The following is a 24,695-nucleotide window of genomic DNA, read 5'->3' as shown; positions in this document are numbered from 1 at the left end:
AGATATTGTCTTGCTTCGCCTAAAATATAATTAATCAACTCACAAATATGAACAAATAAGTTTTTACATATTATTTTATTGGAATTCTTTGAGATGAGTAATTTGTATATTTATTGATTTGCGAACTGCTATCCTCATCTTCATAGGTGGTGAAATAACAACAATTATGAAGATGAGGAAAACAGTCTGCAAATAAATAAACTTTTGTTATGGTAAGTATGCTAATTAAAATTATTAGGCTTACTGTTCTCACCTTCAGTTTTATTCTAACAAGGTTCCATCTGATATAACCTCCAATCTTCTTCAAGTGTATCTGTCGGGTAGAAACCTAGTACTTTATACGTTGCGCTAAAAAACCCTGGTGTAACAGATAAAGTATTAGGTCATGATTGACGCAATCTTTGCTACATCCAGGGATTAAATAAACAGTTCTGTTAAAAATTCCGTGCAGAGTAATGAGTTCAACAGAAAGATTCACAAATTCAACAAGATATATCCGAAGACGGTCAGAGATTACATCGGTCAAAAACGCTGTGGGAATAACATTCAAACAATAGTCCGAATGATCCAAACAATACAAACTAACGGGAACTGTGGAAATTCCACAGCTACATCTTTTATATTTCATATACTGCTGCTGGACATTATATGATCGTTCAGCGTGAATGGAGACCCCGCGATATTATTGTAGCTCTTTTGTTAAAACTGTAAAATTATTTATCTAAGTAATCTGGTTAATGTAGTGTTTGAATATATCTGATTATTACGGTTTATCTCTAACATCGTTATAGAAGTCTGTGACATATTCCCATTATATGGACGCCAGGCCCGAACGGAATCCTCACGATATCATTATACCATCTTTAGACAGTACAGCTATTACAATCGAATCCTAGCCAGAAGATCAGGAATGGTATATATTAGTTTCACGTGCGGCCCAAAAGCGACATTTTTTTATTTAATTAATTTTTTTTTTTTTAACATTGCGACTTCGATGATCGGGAGATCCTATTTATTACAAAGGAGGATAGAGGGTGATAACATACTAAGAACATAAAATTATCGTATCTATATACTAATTTAAGGTTAGTAGTTGTTATTATCCGCCTTTTTAAGAAATAGGATCCCATGGTCGAAAATTTATAATCTGGAAACCGTGACACATGTACGTAGGTTATAGGTTATACTTATGTTAAAGGTACTACGGTATTAATATGTATATTATAAATCCTCGTTTATAAAATCCAGAAACATAAAATTTGATATAATTTTAAAGTTTTGTTCATTGTTACATGTTTAATGCCTTCTTTTAATTGGCATATAAAAATATTTTGGCTGAGTTACACATTTAAGTATAATTTTAGTTTAACATTGAATAGATCTTAATTTCCCTTATAATTAGATTAAAAAATATTCTAATCATATAATATTATGTTCTTTTAATTAGTTAAATGAATGTTTAATGAAATCTAATTCTTATTTTACTTTTAATTAATAAAGAATTATTCATTTTATTTAAACATTTTTGTTCTGTAGGCATCACATTCTATGATGGATGTTTCTGTCAAAAAGAGAAGAATCTCTGTTTCTTTGCGTTCGAATCTATTTTATCTAACACTTATCATTAGCAAAATTTGTCGAGGGTACTTAGTCAGCGTTGAATGTGGGCATCCATTTTTGTCCCCATTCCACTACAGAGTGGAGGTCTTCCGTTAGTGTTTCTGCCATTTCTTTAGATATGTGACCATTTGTTTTCCCTTCGTGCCTATTATAGAGCGTGATGTCATCAGCAAATATACCCATCTCAGAGACAATTTCATCATGGAGATCATTTATGAATATTAAGAATAATAAAGGCCCAGGGATAGACCCCTGAGGTACACCCGAATTTATATCATATTGTTTAGATGTACAACTGTCGAGGACAACCTGGATTCTTCTTTTATTTAAGAGGGATTTAATTCTGTAAAATATTCGTCCAGTGATACCGTATGATCTGATTTTCCTAAGAAGATCATCGTGCCATACCCTGGAAAAACCTTAGATATATCAAGGGCTACCGCTTTACCCTCCCCTGCTTTGTCCAGTGTAAGGTATATACGTTCAGAGATTATAGATATGATATCTGCTGTAGAACGGGCTTGCCTAAATCCATATTGTTGATCGGTCAGAAGTTTAGCAGCTGTAAGGTGCTGGACTAGAGCTTGGTTAATTATGTACACAAATATTTTGGTGAAAAGCGGGAGGAGATTAATGGGGCGATAATTTAATAAGTCAGTTCTTTCGCCAGAATTCTTGTAAACTAGTACCACAGAAGCAGTTTGCCAGCAGTCGGGAAACCAAGATTCGTTAAGACGTTTGTTGTAAAGTTTGGATTTGACTGGAGCAACATCAGCGGAGCATTTTTTCAGTAGCATAGCCGGGATAAAATGGGGTCTACATGCTTTTGAGGTGTCTTTTTGAAGGAATTAGACCTAGAGTCTATTGATTTTGTTTGTTTTCCTGTTTTCCATTTGAAACTGAGTTTTAATTCAAAATTATGAATCATTATACCCAGTATATATATATATATATATATATATATGTGTGTGTGTGTGTGTGTGTGTGTGTGTGTGTGTGTGTGTGTGTGTGTGTGTGTGTGTGTGTGTGTGTGTGAGAGACAGAGACAGACAGAGAAAGTGCGTGTGGGTGCGTGTTTGTGAATGAGTACGCATGTGGGTGTGTGTGTGTGTGTGGGTGTGCGTGTGTGCGCGCGAGCGCGCGCGCGTGTTTGTGTGTGTGTGTGTGTGCGCGTGCGTGTGTGTGTGTGTGTGTGTGTGCGTGTGTGTGTGTGAGCGATAGAGCAAGAAAAAGAAAGAAGAGAATTTTTGTGTTTTCTTGCTCCCACAGTTTTGGAAATATATTTTTAGTAACAAATTGTATAAAAAGTTTAAAAAAAAAAAAAAAAAACACCTAAGTTGCGTATTTTTTCATGTTGTTCTTTTTGTGTTCTGGGGGATTTTGCGTTGTGTTTTCATTTTCTTGTGTGTATAGGTGGGTTTTTTCCCCACAATATTCTCTTCCATTTACGATTGATTACTAAATATCATCTTTTAATATGCTGTGTAACACTTTCAAGGCCCCAAAAATTTTACTTGTTTCACATTTGGGTTTAATTTCAGCAATCTGATCTGAAATGGAACACGTACATCAAGTCTGTTGCCAAGGTCGCTGGAAAGATGGTGGGTTCCTTCTACCCTCCAGAAGATATCTCACTACTGATGCAATTATCTATCTATATAAAAGCCAAGTACGTCCAAGGATGGAGTACTGTTGCCATATCTGGGCAGGAGTTGCTAAAAACAGCCTATCCTGCCTTGACAGAGTACAAAATAGACTTTGAGGCTTAGTGGAGGATGCCCTTTACTCTACCCTGCAGCCTCTCTCCCACAGAAGAGACGTTGCGAGCCTGTCCTTGTTTTATCGTTATTTCCATGGCAGGTGGTCGTCTGAACTCCAATCCCTGGTCCCCCCTCGCCAAACTTTCACAAAAAACACCCGTCTAGCTGAATCCACTGTGAAAAATTTCCCCCACTCTATATCTGTGCCTAAATCAAAACGCGGATTCCATGAACAAAGCTTCTTTCTTAGAACTGCACGCCTGTGGAACTCTGTTCCGTCTGCCTGCTTCCCTCCGGACTACAACTTGGATGTCTTCCAGTCAAATGTTAACAAATTCCTAATGAACCGCCCCCTTAAGTAAACACTTCATCAAATCTCCACACTAACGTAATGTACTTGCAATAACCCTTATCCCTGAGTGGATTCCGGGCCTTGATAAGTGGTGATCACTGTGTGAAAAAAAAATCTCGTAACTCTCACTTCCCTTTTTTGCCCTTTAGTCCTCGTATTCCATGTGTTATGTTTCTAACAAAGGGAGAAGAACTGCTGTTTTCTAGATTAAAATCTGTCAATCGTTATTGTTGGCTGATTTTCAGTTTTTATGTTTTTTAACTTCTTACATCAAGTAGCTTCATGCCTTGTCTAGAGTGGAGTCAACAAAACAAAACTCATAAAATCAGTAAGTGATGAAAATTTTTGTGTTCTCTGCTGTATATTTTTTCTTTACTGCTTAGGTTTCTTCATTCATTTCTTTGCTTATCGCCATCCGCACACTCCCTCCTCGAATTGCAAAAAAATATCGATTAAATTTATTACCCCCACAATTCTTTACTTTCTTTATCATCCCCTTCACTGAATACTCGTACATTATTTCTGATAGTCTTTTAGTAAACATTGATTTGTGTGATTTCTTTACGTTTTTTCTCTCTTCTTTCATCGGTCTTCCTTTCCTGTCCTCTATTTCTCTCCCCCTTTCTCTCCTCTCTTCTCTCTCTCTCTCTCTCTCTCTAACATTCTCATGAATCGATTTTTATGTCATTGCCCTTTTTGTTTTCCCGATCAATATCTCCGTAACGAATTGTGTTACAGAGTTTCCTGTTCTAATTGATCCTGCCATCATTATTTGCTTATAATGCTGAACTATGTTAACATTGATGTTTATGCATTTATCATTCTACTTCCTTTCAACAAAAGATATTTACCATTTTATTCACATACACATACACACACACACACACATATATATATGTATATATATATATATATTTGTGATTTATATATATATATATATCTGATTTATATATATATATATATCTATATTTGTGATTTCTTTTTATATATCTATGTATCTATATATATATGTATATATATATATGTATATATATGTATAGATATGTTGATATATATATATATATATATATATATATATATATATATAGGATTGATATGTAGTTTGTTTGAAGTATTGTGTGGGATAGGCATATAGTAGAGATTTAGAAGGCTATCACAATGCGAGGAATGAAATATAGTCGTTGTTGGTAAAAGGGGACGAAACAAGTGGCAATTTACAAATCAATAAGTGCATACATATATGTCTATATATATATATATATATATATATATATATATATATATATATATTCAGTTGTATTAGGTACAAATGTCTTACTCGTTATGTCTGCGACAATATCCATTAATAATTTCGGGAAAAAATCCCTTTTCAAATGGTAGACGTGACAGCTCGATTCAAAGCATGCTAGATCATATATATATATATATATATATATATATATATATATATATATATATATATATATATATATACTAAAATCGTAGACATTTACAGGTTGGTATCTGAGGGCGCATTTAATTTAGTGGGGGAGATGCACTCTCGAATAAACTAGCCTGGCGGGTCGGCGACAAGACGGTCCTCCACGTAATGGTGTAACGGCAACCTGCTGCAAGATGCACTTCCTGAAACTGCATGCCAAGCACATGTTTGCCGCAGCGAATGGTGACATCTGATGTGTGTACTACACGATGCAAAATGTATACTTGTATCCGAGGTCTGCCATCGACGATGATATATATTATGGGATAAACTAAAATAAATAATAAAGGGTTTTTCAATAAATTATTGAAATTTTGTTCTTTGTATTCACAACGGTTAACAAATTAAAAGTATATATATAATATAAAGCTGAATATGTGTGTGTGTGTGTGTGTGTGTGTGTGTGTGTGTGTGTGTGTGTGTGTGTGTGTGTGTGTGTGTGTGGTCACGAATAGGCTCCTATATGGTTGACTACTTTAAAAAACTGATTACATATCATGATAGAAGATGTATCGAGACACAGGAATAAGTATATTTAATCTGGCAGAACGGCGGTTCATTAAAATTGTGAGGTCTGCATTCGCGCCTGGCCTCCATAGAATGGAAATAGGCACAAACTTTAATAAAGACTTTTATATCTATCTGCGTAAGTATACTTTGATAATTATGTTTCAGTTTGAAGAAATATGGTATAATAAAATTATGGGGTGTTTATTAACTATTTTTCTTTTATATATATATATATATATATATATATATATATATATATATATATATATATATATATAATTAAATACCTACAGACACTAGTGTTTCATCCTTTCGGGAATCTTCAGTGCAGGGTGTCACGATTAATACCAGTCGAACGATTTAAACCCTGCAACACGAGACATTTCTGGCTCGATTGGCGAAGACCTAACCAATTCGGCTACCATTAACCGTGTGGAATAACGTTGAATTTAAACATTTTTTATGTTTTTAAATGCTCATTTACGTCAGCCAGACAGTGATCTAATCGTTATACAATGATCTATGCATAGGAGCTAAATTGACCGACTTTAATTCAATGAAAGTGATCAACGATAATAAAAGGATTTCTTAAAGGGGCTGTCATAATTATTTTTACTATAATAATTAAATATAATATATATATATCGACCGATGTTAATCGTGACACGCTGCACTGGTGATACCCGAATGGATAAAACACTAGTGTTTGTAGGTATTTAAAGGTGGAACGACTAGCGAGAAGAATAGTATCGCTAGTCACCATCACACAAAAAGGAAGGCGTTGACTTCAAGCCAGATTACCTGAGCCGTAGAAGGACAAATATCTCCATCTTCGGCGTCCCCTGCTACATCGACTCTAAACAGATCGGTGCTGTTATGAGCCAGTATGGGGAGGTCGAAGCCGTTATCCCGGCCCGTAGTCCCCGTAACCTTATGGTAGGGGATTATAAAAAGTAAGATGAGACTGGACCGAGATGGCTTCCACAAAATTCCGGCATTGCTCAGGTGCGACACCTGGACGATGAGCGTCATCGTCGAACGATGGAAACTGCTTTGTTGCATTACCAGCAGCAGGGGCATATGGCCAAAGAGTACCCGACGAAAACCCCACCAAAAACTCCTGCTGCTCCAGATGAGAAATCTGTTACACCAACCGGACCTGCTAAGAAGACAGGAGGAGGCACAGCAACTGAGACACCACCACCATCAACATCAACAACAGCAGCAGCACAACCACCTACGGAGAGGTGGAATCAGATGGTGAAAAAAAAGACCCCCGCCAAAAAGGTGCAGCCCCTATAGAAACAAGGGTGCAGGTTCCGACGGGGTCTTCCAGTACTTGGAAACACTTCCACAAATGAGCTGCAAAAGAACGCCCTGAAGAGAAAGAATCTGGTTTCCCTAACATCGTCATCTGAATCGGAAGAGGGCGAGCCGAATCAGCCGAGAGAATGGACGACGAGTGCACGGGCACAGCAGAAATATTTCTGAAATATATATATATATAAATATATATATATATATATATATATATATATATATATATATAAATCGGCAAAAATTAAAACATAATCAATAGCTACTATGTTAAGCATGCATATTCGTAATGCCGTCGTTCGACCTTCACCTGGCAAATTCTAATTTTTTTTAATTTTTACACTTTTGTACCGATTTTCCCGGCTAAAACAAATATAAAGTTTCGCATGAGTTCGAATACTCTATATATTAAGTTTCATGTCTGTAGATCAAAAGGTGACAGAGTACTGTACTACTGCTATCGCGCACAGAAATCACTTTTTCCATAACTACCAACGTAGTAGATCCACTGAGACTAAAGCTGCTTTCAGGACTGCCAGCAACGACTGTAAAAGAGTAATAAAAAATGCAAGCTGCAAAAGAACGCCCTGAAGAGAAAGAATCTGGTTTCCCTAACATCGTCATCTGAATCAGAAGAGGGCGAGCCGAGTCAGCCGAGAGAATGGACGACGAATGCACGGGCACGGCAGAAATAGTGACAGAAAGCCTGACACCAACATCTTCGAAGAAGACACCAAAAGATAAAAACAAGACTAAAAAATCTAAGGAGGCTGGGACCCCTTCCCCACCTCAAGAGCAGACAGAGATGACCATCTCTTCGGTTCAGTCCCCCAAAATCCCCCAACCCGCTGTTGAACTGAAATCGTCTTTCTTCTTTAATCCCCTACAGCCAACACACGCTCTCTGTCCAGAGAAACGCTGGTGCCCTAGGATAGCAGGAGAGCTGTGTCGGCCTCACTCGTCAGGAGAGTGAAAATAAGAAAACTCCACTTCTTTCCAGGGGACCAGATTTGTGAGGTAGATCCTCATCATGCGGCTGTGATGATTACACCTAATCGGCGTGGGCCACTGCATCCGTTTAAATCTCTTACCAAGATCCAGGGGGTGGAGGTCGAAAATCCCTTAAATTTTCCAGACGCCCCCTTATTAACAACGTTTGTGAGACAAACCAGAGTAGGGCACACCAAAGTGTTCTGAATGAGGATAAGGTGGCAGTACCGGGCCTAAAATTAGTGGAGGGGGAGCATGAATCCCTCAACCAGCTGGCAGGACGTTGTGAGGGGAAGGGTCTCTGTTTACGTCCGCCCCTTATTTTATAAAGCCCTGAAACTCACCTTTCTGTTGGACGTCGGTGGACTGGCTCGAGACAGACGGTTTACGTCCGAATTGTTGACGAGAAATCTCGGCTAGTACTGTGGCGTCCTATCTTCAGTAGACAGCAGGAGAGCTACCATCTAAAAAATTCCAACAAAAACCTAACAGCCAGCCACGATTCTCCCCAGAATGTACTACTGCTATCGCGCACAGAAATCACTTTTTCCATAACTACCAACGTAATAGATGCACTGAGACTAAATCTGCTTTCAGGACTGCCAGCAACACTGTAAAAGAGTAATAAAAAATGCAAGAGAGCTATATGCCCAGTCTGTTGAATCCAAGGTAGCTTATCAGCGGCTTGGTTCCCACCAGTTTTGGCAAATAACAAATAGGATCCTAAACAGAAGTGTGCGTTCTATCCCAACCATTATCAATCGACCACAGGTTATCTCGTCAGCATCAGACAAGGCCAAACTATTTGCAAAGAACTTTGCAGCTAATTCTACCCTATGCGACAAAGGCCATCAACTCCCCATATTTCCTCCTATAACACAGAACAGGCTAGGTAATATACAAATATCCGTGCATGAGGTCGCCAAACTAATCAAGAACCTTGATTCCAGTAAAGCAACTGGCCCTGACGGCATCCCAATTATAGTATTAAAAAAGCTACAACCAGAACTTGCTTCCATACTTACGAAACTGTTTAAGCGCTGCCTTAAGAAGTGCTTTCCGGCTCCCTGGAAAACCTCATCAGTTTGCCCTGTATTTAAGAATTCAGGTGATGCCATCTCCCTCTCAGTACAGACCAATAAGTCTCCTGTGTGTTATGAGTAAGTTGCTGGAATCCATATTAAATACAGAAATAGTCAACCACCTCAGCAGGAACAACCTTCTTAATGACACACAATATGGTTTCCGTTCTGCAAGATCTACCACAGATGTGCTGACGGTTATATCCCACAGGATTAGTGAATCTCTTGACAAAGGCTTCCTTTCTAGGGCAATTGCTCTTGATATATCAAAGGCCTTCGACAAGGTATAGCATAAGAGTCTACTTCACAAGATTTCCAGCTACGGTATAACTGGAAATGTTTTCTCAATCATTAAATCATTTCTCTCTGATAGGCTCATAAGAGTAGTGGTAGATGGACAAAAATCAGAGGCCTACAGTATTAATGCTGGTCCCTCAAGGGTCCATCCTGGCCCCAACTCTCTTCCTGATCTACATCAATGACCTCCCTAAACACATACTTAAATCATTCGTTGACATCTTACTGATGATATGAACATCTACGGCAACACATCAAAGGCTGTAAATGACCAAGTTCTCTCTGATCCTCTCTCCTCTGATCTCGAGCGCGTGGTTCAGTGGGGGAAGACGTGGCCGGTTACCTTTAATGCATCTAAAAACCAAACTCCTATCCTTACATCATCAACGCTCTGATCCCCATTTGGCATCAATTGAGGTGGATGGCTCTCGTCTGGGAGAGGCCCCGTGTTTTGACAAGCTTCTTGGTTTGAGCTTTACTCCTTATCTGAAATGGAACACGTACATCAAGTCTTTTGCCAAGGTCGCTGGAAAGATGGTGGGATCCTTCTACCGCTCCAGAAGATATCTCACTACTGATGCAATTCTCTATCTATATAAAAGCCAAGTACGTCCAAGGATGGAATACTGTTGCCATATCTGGACAGGAGTTGCTAAAAACAGCCTATCCTGCCTTGACAGAGTACAAAATAGACTTCGTGGCTTAGTGGAGGATGCCCTTTTCTCTACCCTGCAACCTCTCTCCCACAGAAGAGACGTTGCGAGCCTATCCTTGTTTTATCGTTATTTCCATGGCAGGTGCTCTTCTGAACTCCAATCTCTGGTCCCCCCTCGCCAATCTTTCACGAAAAACACCCGTCTAGCTGAATCCACTGTGAAAATTTTCCCCCACTCTTTATCTGTGCCTAAATCAAAACGTGGATACCATGAACAAGGCTTCTTTCTTAGCACTGAATGCCTGTGGAACTCTGTTCTGTCTGCCTGCTTCCTACCTGACTACAACTTGGATGTCTTCAAGTCCAACATTAACAAATTTCTAATGAACCGCCCCCTTAATAAACACTTCATCAAATCTCCACACTAACTACTGTACTTATCCCTGAGTGGCTTCCGGGCCTTGATAAGTGGTGACCACCGTGTAAAAAAAAAACTTCATGCCGGTGGTTGACACTGACTAGTTGCAATGGCCATATCTTTGAGCTTGGGAAGTTTGAATGCCAGGGGTATGAGGTGCCGAAGCAAATCAGCTCCCAACCTTAGGGGCCTCATTGCCCTGAACCTAGATGTGGTCGCGGTACAAGAGACTCACTACAATTCGGTGGCTGATCATCGTCTGCTGTCTGGGCATTTTGATGTCTTCTCAGCATTCGGTGACCTTACTAGTAGGGGATTCTCTCTGTTAGCAGAATTAAACGTTGTACACACGGACGCTGATGATAGACTGGTCGTGGCCGATGTTACCGTGAAAAATAGAGGATTCCAGTTCGTCGCGTTTTATGCGCCCAATTGCGTTCGGGAGTGGGTTTCCTTTTTCCTGTGGTTGGAGGTGTTTCTCGGTAACTCGGAGCGGTTAGTTTTACTGAGGGACTGGAATGCAATTTTTGATACCCGGATAGATAAGGTGGGTGGTGATAGATGGTTGGATGGGTGTGAGACAAGCCTGTCTGACTTGATGACTCGGTGCGATCTTGACAGGTTCCGTGTCGATCACCCTGGGTGGGAGATGTGGACGTGGCTCTTTAGCAGGCCTTCCGGTCCAAGTATATACCATACCTGGATCGGTTCGTAAAAAGAGGCAATATTTTTTGTCCCACATTTTACTGGTTAGGCCATTCGGCCCACAAATTGCCGATGGCCAGGATGAATTTAGATAGAAATCCTAAGCTAGCTGGGTACTGGAAGTTGTACACCTCGTTATTCGAGATATCCGACTTCGGGAGAAGTTAGAAGAATATTTTTAAAAGGGATTATTGGTAATCGGGAGTAAGTAGTGAGTTAGCGCCAAGTACGTCATTAGGGGCTTTTCTGTCAAATACAGGTAGCGCCTCTCCTTATCTAGGGCTAACGCAGAAAAAGAGAGAATAGGCTGGGGTGATTTCCCTAGAGATAGATTAAGCTAAGGAGAACGCGAAACGTTCGGCTAACGAGCGGTATGAAGGTCAAGTAGTTAGATATAGGTTAGGAAGAGTGTATAACGAAGCCGTGAATGTCGACACAAGAGAGCGTAATTCTTCATCCGGTCGCAAAAATTACATTCGCCAGATTCAGAGTCCAGAAGGACACACCATAGTGTCGACTGGGGAGATTTGCGAGCGGTTTTGAGTGCATCTCGCGAAAGGCTTTAGCCACTTGTCCAGACTCCGCGGCCAATTTGTTTGGCAGCTATTCGGCGACTATCTGTGATGGTCGGGTTACGGAGTGGGAAGTAGTTGCTGCTCTGAAGCAGATCAGCTACAACAAATCACCGGGGCTCGATGGTCTGCCTTACGAGCTGTACTTGATGTTGTTGCACATATTTGTTCCGATTCTAATGGGTGTGATTAACCACTGGTTTGACAAGCTATCTATCCCGGGTCAGGTTACCAAAGGGGCGTTAAAACTTCTGAAGAAGAAGGACACACATGTTGGGGGGATACTTTTAGGCCCATTACATTGTTAAATACGGATTTGAAAATCCTGGCCTGAGTTCTTGCAAATCGTTTGCAAGTTGTTATCGCTGACCTGGTCGTACAAGATCAGAACTACGATTCAAAACAACTTGCATTTGATCCGCACGATCGTAGAACACTTAGAAGACGACATTGAAGACCCGCTGATCAATTTGGATCAGTCCAAGATCCAAGATGTTCGATAGGGTCGACAATCGTTTCTTGAGGTCTGTTGTAGAGGCCGCCGGTTTTGGTCCAGACCTCATCAAATGGATCTCCATTCTCTATGCTTGGCCGACCGGAGTGGTGCAGGTTAAAGGGATGCGGTCGGCCCGTTTGCTGTTTCTCGGTCGGTTCGTCAGGGGTGTCTGCTGTCGTTTTTACTCTACGTCCTCGCATTCGAGCCTTTCTTGCGCAAATTGAGGACGGGGCGGCTGGACTGGCCCTGTGCGATATTGCTCTCCCTGTGGAATGCGAGCCAGGATTACCGCGTATGCCGAATAGCGGTGATTAAGGCACTAAACAGTACGAAAAAGTTACAGGGGCCATGGTCAATCTCAGCAAATCCGTTGGCCGCTTGGCAGGGAGCCGTAACCTTGCCAGGCAGCTTTGGTTGGACCGAAGGTCCGGTTCGTATACTTGGTGTATAGTCCGGACTGGGCCTCCAGCTAGAAAAGAACTGGTCAGAGGTACAAGCAAAGGTAGGAGCGTCAGTCCGGATTTGGCTCCGAAGGGGACTTTCCCTTAATGGCATGCGATTCAGGATTTGAATAGGCATCAACCCTTTATGTCCACGATGCGAGGAGGATGAGATAGAAATTGTAAATCATGCTTTTTTCAACTGTTCCAAGCTTCGTGAGTTCTGGACGTATGTCAGTGACGTGATGGTTCGCATTGTCCCTGAGCGGGTGACGTGCATGGATTTAGCTACTGTCGTCTACAACGTGGATCCTCTATTGCCCAGGGAGGAACGAATAGTGTTCCTAGGGATTTTAGCCGTGGTTAGACTCGTTTGGGGATAGGGAAGGGAGAGAGCCGCCTTCTCATCACCATCTAATTTTGTATTTTAAGCAACGTTAAAATCAAAATTAAATGTGATAGGAGGAGGTTACCTCGCCCTGTTTTTAGTTGTAGGTGGATATACACCGCTAGTTTAGGTGCATTCACATGGAATGGGTTAGAATAAGTGTTCCCTACCTAGGCATGACACGCACTGACCTGAAATGAGTCCATCCAAGGGAGGATTAGTCCTTTAGCTAGAAGAAGAGAATTAGTTCCATGCCTTCGTTTTTATTTTAGGTGTTAGCATACCTCCAAAGATACCCTCTCCAGTATAATTTTATTTTGATACCCTGATGCTCCTTCCCGATGGAATGTTATCTTTGAGGTCATTGACTGTCCCTTTTGTTCCCACTCTTCGAGGTTTCTTTTGTCCCTTACAATCACTCACTCCCATACTGAGGACATGAATCTCTTGCTTTCGGCATTTTTTTGTCGGAAAACAGCAACCGTTTCTAGTTTATTACTTAGGTTGGAGGTGTTCATTATTTTTACTAACATAGTATCTCTAGCATTTTGTTTAGTTTATTTATGTTTCTTTATTTTTCGTGTGTTTTTAGGGCTGTTACGTTCTGTCCCATGTCCTATCATCACATCATTGTAAATATTGTATTTTGATTTTGTCTTTGACACAATTGTATTATTTTCATGTATGATGTTTGGTATTGTACTTTTGTAAGTGTGGGAAAAATCCACACTTATTTATATATTTGTATCAATTAAAATCATTTGAAAAACACTGGGGATTAATTTATTTTAAATAGTGTAGGTCCATAGAGTGAATGTGTTTTTTTTTTGTGAATGATACTAGCGTAAAGAATAAACTAAGTGGACGACCCCCGACACCCACTTCCCCCCTTTAATGATGTTCTTGTGCCTAAGTGTCTTAGGACCCCAAATGTGGTTCTGATATGCCAAAACCGGGGCCAAGAACTAAATACCGGCATCCGCCTGGCCTTCCTGGCCGGTACGTTTTAAAGTCAATCTATAATATAAATCGTACCTGTCTGTTTAAGTGTATGTATGTATGTATGTCTAAAACTGTTAACAGAGGCGACGGATTTTCACGAGATTCGTATCATTTTGAAGCTCAACGTCTCGAACGACAAATATCGAAAGATTGGCCAAAAACATTAATTTCTTCATCCCCAATTTAGGAGTTTTCAATTTTTGGCGAGCTATTTTTGCAAGTCATCGTATCGGTTGGATTGACTTTGCCTAATTTTAACGTTCAGAACTTCCGGTCGCGTCATGGAGTAGCGGTAAGACGTCAGATTTTCTTTCACTTTCTTTACTGCCTTCGCGTCTTGGTTCGAGTTTTCCTGCCTACTACCAACTTTATTTGCTCAACACATATCTCGAAACGCCCGGGGAACGCCGGACACCAGGCTAGTCTATAATATAAATCTCACCTGTCTGTTTTAATGTATGTATGTATGCATGTATGTATTATGTCTGCCTAAAACTTTCGACAGAGGCGGTGGATTTTACAAGATTAGTATCGTTTTGAAGATCGAACATTTGGACGAACAATATATCGAAAAATTGGCAAAAAATATTAATTCTTTCACCCTAATCTGGGCACATTCTCGAAAAGCATCCCTCTTTTCGATTAACTAGCCTTAATTAAAACCTTCGCTACTTCCGGTTTGGCGATGGACGCAATGGCAAAGACATCACGTTTGGGGGGGTCACGTTTCTTTCCTCCTTCGCGGTACGGATTCGAGCCTGCCTGTAAACTACCACTTTTTTTTTAATTATTTTTGCTCAACACGCAACTCCCAACACCCAGTCAACGGCGATCACCCAGGCTAGTATATTCATCATCTTTTTTTAAGGGGTCAAATAGTGGACTCACTTTGTTTCTCCTCATTTTATTAATTTATTTCACGAGAAATGAAGTGAGTCCACTGCTTTATCCCTTAAAATTATATATATATATATATATATATATATATATATATATATATATATATATATATATATATATATATATATATATAAGAACTGTATTTTGGTGTCTGATAAGTAGCCGTTTTGTAGTATAGCTACGTAATGATAAAATTTCACGTCTGGATGAACTTTGGAAAAAAATTAAAGAGAAGTGGGATGCCCTTTCACTGAAGTATTGCTGCAGACTAATTAAAAGAATGCCAAAAAAATTGCATGCTGTCAAATTGCAGAAGGGCTACATTACTAAATATTAACTAGTTCATTGTGTTCTGGTTATATCTGTGTTACATTGATGTTCTAAAATTACATTTAAATAACAATTTTTAATTGCGCAGAGTTTCTTTTTGCCTTCTCGATTTGAAGTTAATTTTTTAAATTGACGTGAACACTAGGATACGTCAATTAAAATTCAAATACGAACAAGTAAAATTATAGAGAAAAGAGGAATTGAATAGAGTATAGATTGTTTAAACAGGTACATTCCATTTAGATTCAATTTTCGGTGTTTGAAAAAGTGACAAGTGCGGACTATTTTTTTTTGGCACCACTTCATATATATATATATATATATATATATATATATATATATATATATATATATATATATATATATATATAAAGAGAGAGAGAGAGTGAGTGAGAGAGAGAGAGAGAGATGGGACAATTACAACATTTATTCCGATACTGATACAATTCCGGATGTCGAAACAATTACCGATTTCGATTCTTTTTAGTCGCATGAAAGCGACTCTATAAGTCACTGCCTCGGTCGGTCGGTCGGTCGGTCGGTCGGTCTGTCCGTAACATTTTTGTGCTTCGCCTTTTTGGTTAAGATCAAGGGTCTGTTGTTAATAGATGCTGTTCTTAGATTTTTAAGTTTTTCTTGGGCTTTTGGCAAAGATCAAAGTGTTCCCCGCCTTGGTGTGGAACGCGCAGTTCTGTAAAGTAAAAGCTAGCTGAGCGTGTGTTCCATCCCTCCCCGATTAGGAAGCCTCCAAGATCCCCATCCCCTCTTACCTGCAATTTTTGTTTTCACCCCTTCCTCTAAATTTTACCCATCTTGGAGAGAAAGAAATACAAACTAACCTCCATCCCTTACCCACAAAATTTTCTTTTCTCCATTCACCCCCATCTAGAGGGCATCCCCACCTAGAGACTGACCCGCAGAAGCGAGGTTCCATTTACAAACCTAGTGGAACAGGCAGTCTATCAACTAGACGGGGTTGGGAGGGTCCTACTAATCACCTTTTGTTTTTTCTTACCCCGCCCTCGACACAAATGAATTATTGTACCATTTTGTTATCTTTTTTGTTTTTACACGTCAATAAAAAATGTTTTAAAAACTGGGAGTTTAGTAGAACGTCCCCCAATATGAAAGGGTGAATGCGGTATTATGGTGAAAGAAGATACTAGCTAGGAGAAACTTTTGACTTTGTTTTGTTCTAGAGTGACAAGGATGACCAACGATCCCCACAATCCCCCCTTTTGAGTTGGCCATGTGCCTAAGTTTTTTGTTCATTGTTGATTTTGACTGTATTTTTAACATGAATAAAAGATTTAATATCTCAAAGTGTAGTATCTGTTCCGGCAGATACTGCAAGCAAATACCATATGTGGGGGCAGCCCCACATATAAGACCTTGGTCAATGTAGGGGCAACCCTTCATACCAATTGTCACTATCCAGTTCTCCTACTCCCCGGAGAGCTGGTCCCCATTTCCCTTTCACTCCTCACATTAAAAATTGGCCTTGTGCCTAATTTGCTCGGTTGGGGAGCAAATAAATACCAACCCTTCATACCAATTGTCACTATCCAGCTCCCCTACTCCCCAGGGAGCTGGTCCCCATTTCCCTTTCACTCCTCACATTAAAAATCGGCCTTGTGCCTAATTTGCTCGGTGGGAGAGCAAATAAATAACCCCCCGGTGGGGGAGCAAATAAACACGGCGTTTCTTGGCCTTTTGGCCAAGATCAAAGTGTAGTATCTGTTCTCTCAGTTACTAAACTTTCCGCCACCGGGCTTTCGGGCTAGGTTAAGGTGTTTTCATACTAACTTTCGTTAGCAAGGACCGACCCCCTCCTTTGGGGAGTCAGGACCTAAAGGACCGACTCCACATTTGTGGGAGCTTGGACCCGGAAACCGATCCCCTTTTTTGGGAGACTGGAATCTCGGGACCAGCACCACTAGCTGGTAGTTGAGACCTGCTTTTGTTGTTGTTTTTTTGCATGCGTTTTTTCTTCGTTCCGGTCTCTTCCCTCTAGAGACAGGGGATGGTCTAATTCCTCCACACTTAATTGCCTGAGCAGCACTCTGACCTGCCAGGCCCAAACTTTGTCTATCTTCGCTGCTCTCCCAGTGGATCGAGCAGACAGGGTTCTCTTTCTCGCTTCCGTTGGGGTAAGTTAGTGGGTAGGGTGACGTGGGGTAGGGCGGGTGCTTCGTTTCTGCTCCCCTCTGTGGGCAGGGATGCCTATCCCCTCTCTCTCTTAATTGCGACGCGGCACTCTGACCCGCTAGCACCCACTGCGTCTTTCTTCTCTGCTCTCCCCCCTCGCGGGGGGATCTGAGCTGCTAACCCGACATCCCCGTGAGGGGAAGTCAAAAACTCTAATTTCTTCAAAGTCCGCTCCTCCCCCTCCTCCCCCTCCATTCCCCTGGGTTTTCTTTTCCCCCACTACACTTTGGTCCGCGCCAGCGGCCAGTGCAACCACCACGATGCCAGGCAGGAGGGGTACGTCACCCCAAATGCGCAGCATCTCAACTGCAAACGACTCCCTATGTGAGGGAGCTGATGCATCTCCCGGCGAGACGGCGCCAGGAAACAAGGTAGGGCCCCGGCGCGCGGCGACCTTGGAAGAAAGCGGGAGGGTAGGGCCGCAGCCCGCGGCGACCCCCCGAAAAGCACCTGCAACCGCTCCCCACGAGGGCAACCCAGCGGAAAAAGCTGCCGTTAAGTCAATAGCTGGGGAAAGTGCAGAACCCAGCCAACCAGCTGCACCCCAGGACGGCAGAACCAAGGGAGGAAGACCGGGGAACCCATCCCCCGCTCCCCCTAAGGGCGACTCCCCAACAGAAAAGGAGGAAAACAGCACCGCGGACCAAACCGAGGCGCTGGATGAAGATGTAATAGCCTCCATCTGCTCACTATTCGGCGGGGAAGACAGTGATTGGCCCCCCAACACTCCCCAAGAGGACCAAATACGGAAAAGGGGTGACTCTCCGGCCAGTGGTAACAAAAGCAAGCTGGAAGGAGAGACACCCTTGACAGTACCCACCAAGGCTCCAGCTGGGAACACGGCACCAGAAGGGGAGACACCTCCATCCCCTAAGGGGACAGCCACCCAGCAAAGGAAGAAAATAAGAAAGGGGAGCGGCCCGGAGAGCAAACCAAGCCAGGACGAAACAACGCCAAAGACACAATGGCCTACTTTGCCTGGTAACGGCCCAGTTCCGAAGCCAAAAATGCCCATAACAGGAGAGAGCCCCACAACACCAGCTACGCCCCCCAACCCGAGTCCAGCTGACACCCACCAGGATGGAGGACCGGCATGGGGCCCCAAAGAGCAGCAAGGGAAGTTGACGCCCGAAGACTACAGAGCACTCTTCGACTCCACTTACAAGGAGTATACCTAGGGGAACAACATCCAACCCCTCCCGGGTCAAGTGGAAGTTCTGGAGAAAAGAGTGCTCTCGCTGATAACTTCAGACACCAAGACAAGGGGTCTGACGGGCGTCAACAAGGACACCATGATGAACGTGTTGCTGGAGCAGAACATTCCCGCCAACTACATCTGTAGAAGGAGTTACGCACAGTGGGATGTTCTGCTCCCCACCTCCGAAGACGCAGTCAGGCTGTCCAGGACCTGCCATCAGAGCAGGAACATAAAGCTCCAACCCATCTATATGAACAAGAGGAGAGCAAATGTTTCTGCTCTAAACGTCCCCTGCTATATGGAGGCCAAACAACTGGGGGCTATCCTAAGCCAGTATGGAGACGTAGAGGAAGTCACCCCGGTCCGCGGATTAAGAAACATCATGACCGGGGACTACAAAGTACAGATGGTCCTGGACAAGGCTGGATTCTACGCCATCCCAGCCACACTCAAGTTCGGAGAGTGGACACTCTCCCTTATAGTGGAAGGGAGGAGGCCTCATTGCTGGCTGTGCACACAACAAGGGCATATGGCGAAGGACTGTCCAAAGAGGAATGGAGGGAAGAAGCCCACAAAAGCGGCGGGAACAAGCGTGACAACAAATCAAGCCGCTGCTCCCGCGCCGGCCGCAAATCCTCCAGAGGCACCGACAGGCTGGGTGACGGTCGTAAAGAAAGGCAAGATCAACAAACAGCCATCCTTGCAGACAGTCACCCAAGACCAAGAACAACCAAAGAGCGAGACGGAGAAAATGGACACACAGACACCCTCCTCCTCAAACAAGAGGAAACTACCAGAATCTGAGGAGGAGGCCGCGTCAGAGGCAGAGGAAGAGACAACAACAGTCTCTATGGCCCTGAGCGCAACAGAGATCAGGAGGGCCAGGAGGAGGAAAAGCCGCAAGACACGCGCAAACCCTCCTACCCCCACTGAGACTGAGAAGGACTCCCTCGCAACAACAATACAGGATGAGCCCCCTGTGATCCCAACACCCCAGCAACCCGAACAACCTTCCCCCTCTCCTATAAAGGCCCCAAGAAACTCTTCCCGCCCCTCATCCCGTGACAGGAGCCAAAAAGAAGAAAACGAGCAGGCTACCCCCTCCCCAAGCGCTCAGCCTCCCCATCAACCAAAGGAGGTCCCCTCCCCCACTCCCAAAGTCCGCACTGAACGGACCAAAAAGCTCCCCTTCCTGCCAGGAAGCAGGATTTGTGAAACAGACCCTCTCCAACCGGCTCCGGACCTTAAAGGACAACAGAAGGTCCGGTACAATAAACTCAAAAACTTTGAAAAAGTCGGTGGAGACCTAGTAACAGACCCCACTAAATTCAAGGACGCTCCCTTGTTGACCACTTTCGTTAGGGTCAACAAGGACGGTAGGACTGGAGGAATGTGGGCAATGATTAAGGCAGCGAAGAATGCGATCCCAGGCCAGCAGCTGGTGGATAGGGACCATCCTTCACTGACCAACATTTTCTTTAAATGTGAGGGTAGAATCCCCATGTATGTACACCCATCGCTATACAGGGCACTCAAACTAACCTTCCCCCTGGACGTGGGGGGCGTGGCCAAGGATGGATCACCTTCATCGGATTTACTTACCGGCAGCCTTGGCCAGGCCTGCCATGTCCTCACTGCCCAGGATTTCAGACCCGTCTGTGACAGTGCTTGAGGTAAGTGATCATGTCTTTGAACTTGGCTACATTGAATGTGAGGGGCATCAGGTGTCGAAGCAAGGCCTCGCGCGTTGTGAGAGACTTGGTGTCCCTCAAGGTAGATATTGCCGCTATCCAGGAGACCCACTTTGTTTGTGACGCGGATTGTCAGGTGCTGGTAAACGATTACGATGTCTACTCAGCATATGGCAATACCTATAGTCGTGGAATCTCCTTGCTAGTGAGTCGCACCCTGTCAGCGTCGGTGAATGTTGTTCACGCAGGCGAGGACGGGCGGGCGCTTGTTGTTGATGTTGCTGTTAATTGTAGTGTTTTTCGGATTGTTGCTGTTTATGCTCCCAATGCTGCTGTAGAGAGGGCAACCTTTTTTCGACGGTTGGAGGGCTTCTTAGTGGATCCGGAACGGTTAGTTTTAATGGGGGATTGGAATGCAATCCTTGATCCCAAAATAGATAAGGTCGGGGGGACTAGCGGGTCGGCGTGGTGTGACAGCAGTCTGTCTGACCTGATGGCCTCGTGCGATCTCGTCGACAGATTTCGTCTGGATCATCCGGGGCGGGAGATGTGGACGTGGCATCCTGTAGTGCCTTCCCATCCAAGCACTTACTTGGATCGGATGTTAGTTAGAAGAGGCGATGTAGACTTCCTATCTTGCCCCACGTTCCACTTGCTAGGACACTCGGACCATAAACTTGTTATGGCCCGTTTGAGCTTAAGTGCTAGGCCTAAACTGGCCGGATACTGGAAGTTCAACAGCACCTTGTTGGAGCTGGAGGACTACCGGTTGAAGGTCACTGAGCTAATTCAGCGGGCTTTAGTGGGGGCGGTTACAGGGAGTAAGTGGTGGGTTAGTCTCAAGGCCAAAATTAGGCGCTTCTCTGTCCAGTATAGCCAACGCCTCGCGATAGATAAGGCTAAGGCAAAGAAGCGTTTAGAGGATAAGCTGACCCGGGCGGTGGAGGGGGGAGACCCCCTAGAGTTAGCACTAGCTAAACAAGATCTCAACCGCTTGGCTAGCGAGCGGTATGAAGGTCAAGTAGTTAGGGCTAGGTTAAAGAAAGTTTCTAACGAGGCTGTGAATGTTGACGCTGTTGAGCGTAAGGCTGCTTTAAGGCGCGGTTCGGATGGGTACATTCGTAAAGTACATAACCTGGAAGGACACCCCTTAGTATCGACTCGGGAGATCTGCGAGGGGTTTCGGGAGCATCTATCGGTGCGCTTCACCCAACTACCCGGACTCAGGGTTGATGAGTTTGGCAGCTATTTGGCTGACTCGCCCCGCCTCACGGCGGCTCGGGCGGCTTGCTGTGATGGTCTTATTACTGAACATGAGGTCATTACTGCGTTGAAGCAGGTCGGCTATAACAAATCCCCGGGGCTTGATGGACTACCCTACGAGTTTTACTTGAGGCTGTCGCCCATGTTGGTCCCTATTCTGAAGGATATGTTCAACCATTGGTTTGCCCAGGGTTCCATCCCTGGACAGGTGACCAAAGGTGTGATCACATTGCTGAGGAAAGGTCAACGGCATGGTGGGAGGGAAAACTTTGATGATTTTAGGCCCTTGACTCTGCTAAACACAGAGTTAAAGATTTTGGCAAAGATTCTTGCGAATCGCTTGCAGGTTGTCATCACTGACTTGATCAAACCGGACCAGACTTATGCTGTGAAGGGGAGATCGATTCAAGACAATTTGCACTTGATACGCTCGATCATAGAGGGGACAGAAGACGACGCCGAAGCCGCGCTGATCAGTTTGGATCAGTCCAAGGCATTCGATAGGGTCGACCACCGGTTCCTAGGATCTGTGCTAGAGGCCGCCGGATTTAATCCGGACTTCCGCAAGTGGATCTTTGTTCTGTATGACAGGCCGACGGTAGCGGTGCAGATCAACGGTAAGCTGTCGGAGTCATTCGCTGTCTCTCGGTCGGTGCGACAGGGTTGTCCGCTGTCGCCTCTGTTGTATGTCCTGGCGTTGGAACCCCTCCTTCGCAAGTTAAGGGACGAGGCGGCTACACCAGTCCTGCGCGGAATAGCTCTCCCTGGAGGCACACGAGCCAGGGTTTCCGCGTTCGCCGATGACGTCACCGTGTTCGTGTCTTGCCTCACGGACGTTCAAGCGGTGGTCGAGGCGCTCGCTCGATACGAAGAAGTAACAGGGGCCATCTTCAACCGTAGCAAGTCTGTTGGCCTGCGGTTGGGGGCCTGGACCGGGGTAAACTCGCTTCCAGGTATTTTCAGCTGGACCGATGGACCGGTCCGCATTCTCGGTGTCTGGTTTGGACCGGGACTTCAGCTGGAAAAGAATTGGTCGGAAGTACAGTCTAAGGTCAAATCGTCAGTAAAGACTTGGATTGGAAGGAAATTGTCCTTGAAGGGTCGGGCGGAGGCGTGTGCTACATACGTCTTTCCGCTCATCCTTTACCGTTTGTCTGTACTTCCTCTCCCTGCAGAACGACTAACCCGCTTACAAGGGCGCCTCGATTCACTTTTGTGGAACGAGGGTAAGCATTATGTCTGCAGAGAGGTCTGTGTTCAAAATCCGAGCGAGGGAGGCCTGGGTCAGCCCAGTCTCTTGTGTCATAGAAACGCCGAGAGATTGGCTTTCCTGGGTCGTTCGCTTGAAGGAGACGCTCCTTGGGTCCCTGTGGTTGAGAACTCGTTTCCCAACCTCAAACCCAACCCTTCGGTAGAAGGTCGTCGTAGACCGAAGGGGGAGTCCAAGTTCTTCTCCGAATGCCGAACCGCTCTTAGAGCTTTGCCGGGGACCAATGTCCTCGATCAGCCAAGGAAGAAACTGTATCGGGATTTAGTGGAGGGGACCGCGAAGGATCCACTTTGTAGGCGGATGGGATGGTCGATGGAGGTTGTCCGTTCTCAATGGCGTTGGGCGCCGGGAAGGGAGATTCTGAATAACTCGGAATTCTCCCTGACTTGGCGACTGGTCCGAAATGCGCTGCCCCTCTTCGACGTACTTTTCCGGTATAAAGAACATACCAGCCGCTTCTGTCCGTGCTGTGACGAACGCGAGCCCGAAACAATCGAGCACGCATTTTTTAGTTGCAGCCGGATACAGCCCCTATTAAGGTACGTCGAGGGGGTAACAGCTCGCATCGATGCCGAGTGTCTGCTCGATCTCGACGTAGGAACTTTTGTGTACAACATGGAGCCGCCGTTCCCCAGGGAGGAAAGTTTGGTTTTCCTGGCGATCCTAGCAGTAGCGCGCATGACCATTTGGATCGCGCGCCTCAAGTTGGTCCACGAAGGGACATCTGTTCCTGATCGGGATCTGATCGTTTACTTTAAACATTTGCTTAAAGTAAAGATCAGATGCGATTGGAAGAGGTTGCCTAGAGTGGAATTTGACAAGAGGTGGGTGCACAGCACTAGTTTGTGCATCCGTCGAGGAGCCAAGTTTCAATACGTGTTCCCTCCTTAGGCATGGCATGGGCGGTGCTGGGTCCTACGGAACCCATCCCGCCTAGGTTAGCATTATAAGTTCAGTAAAGTAACTCTTGACTGGTGGTACAAATGAGATCCTGTTCCTGATTTTATTTTTTGGTATTAGAGAACCTCTGAGTCTGCCCCCCCCCTGCTCCTCATCTTTATTTTCTGATGCCCCCGATCATCCCCCTACTCAGAGGTCACCTTCCTACCCCCTCCATCCGTTGCTTTATTTTCTCCCACCTCCATTAAGGCGACTTCCCCAAACCCCATTAGGGATGCTCTGCTTGTTTTCGGTTCCCCGGAAAACAGTGGGGGATCTAGCCACATAGAATAGTACAGGGGGGGTCTTACTAACAACACATTAGTAGATTTTCCTTATTTTTGAAATGAACATTTTCATTAGTTTTTTTTTTTTTTTTTTTTTTTTTTTCCCACTCCACGAACATTTTATGCCAATTAATTCAAGAACTCTTTCTAATGAAATCGAACTTTATTTTCTCACACATACACACACACACAAAAAAAAAAAAAAAAAAAATGCACACACAACATACAGAAATGAATATACAAATTGTACATAGTTAAATTTTACATTGAACGCTGGGGTTATTAGTTAGATTAGGATCCACAGAGTGATTGAGGTATTTTGGTAAATGTTGCCAGTCAAGAGTAAGACTTCAAAGTCTCATCTGTTACGTAGTCAAAAAGACCCTGTACCCTCCCCCTCCCAATTTCTTGTAGGGCCTTGTGCCTAATTTTGTTGAATTGAATTTTTTGTACGTTTTTTATGTTCAATTTTTTCTTTCTCAATAAAATATATAAACAAGATCAAAGTGTAGTATCTGTTCCGGC

At 43.8% G+C, this 24,695-nt stretch overlaps 1 long non-coding RNA gene and 1 other non-coding gene across 2 annotated transcripts in view; one reads left to right on the top strand and one right to left on the bottom strand.

Moving 5' to 3' along the window:
* Positions 1-24,695, bottom strand: part of LOC145296242 (uncharacterized) — a 44,937-nt gene that overhangs the window by 5,117 nt on the left and 15,125 nt on the right. The gene's annotated exons all lie outside the window — the stretch shown is intronic.
* On the top strand, positions 17,012-17,208 carry LOC145296405 (U2 spliceosomal RNA). Its single transcript, XR_013869995.1, has one exon. It is a non-coding gene; the product is annotated as a U2 spliceosomal RNA (small nuclear RNA).

Source organism: Euprymna scolopes, chromosome 16 (genome assembly GCF_053919585.1).
Source record: "Euprymna scolopes isolate OS-2025 chromosome 16, ASM5391958v1, whole genome shotgun sequence".
NCBI lineage: Eukaryota > Metazoa > Mollusca > Cephalopoda > Sepiida > Sepiolidae > Euprymna > Euprymna scolopes.
This window is presented reverse-complemented; position numbering and strand designations above follow the sequence as displayed.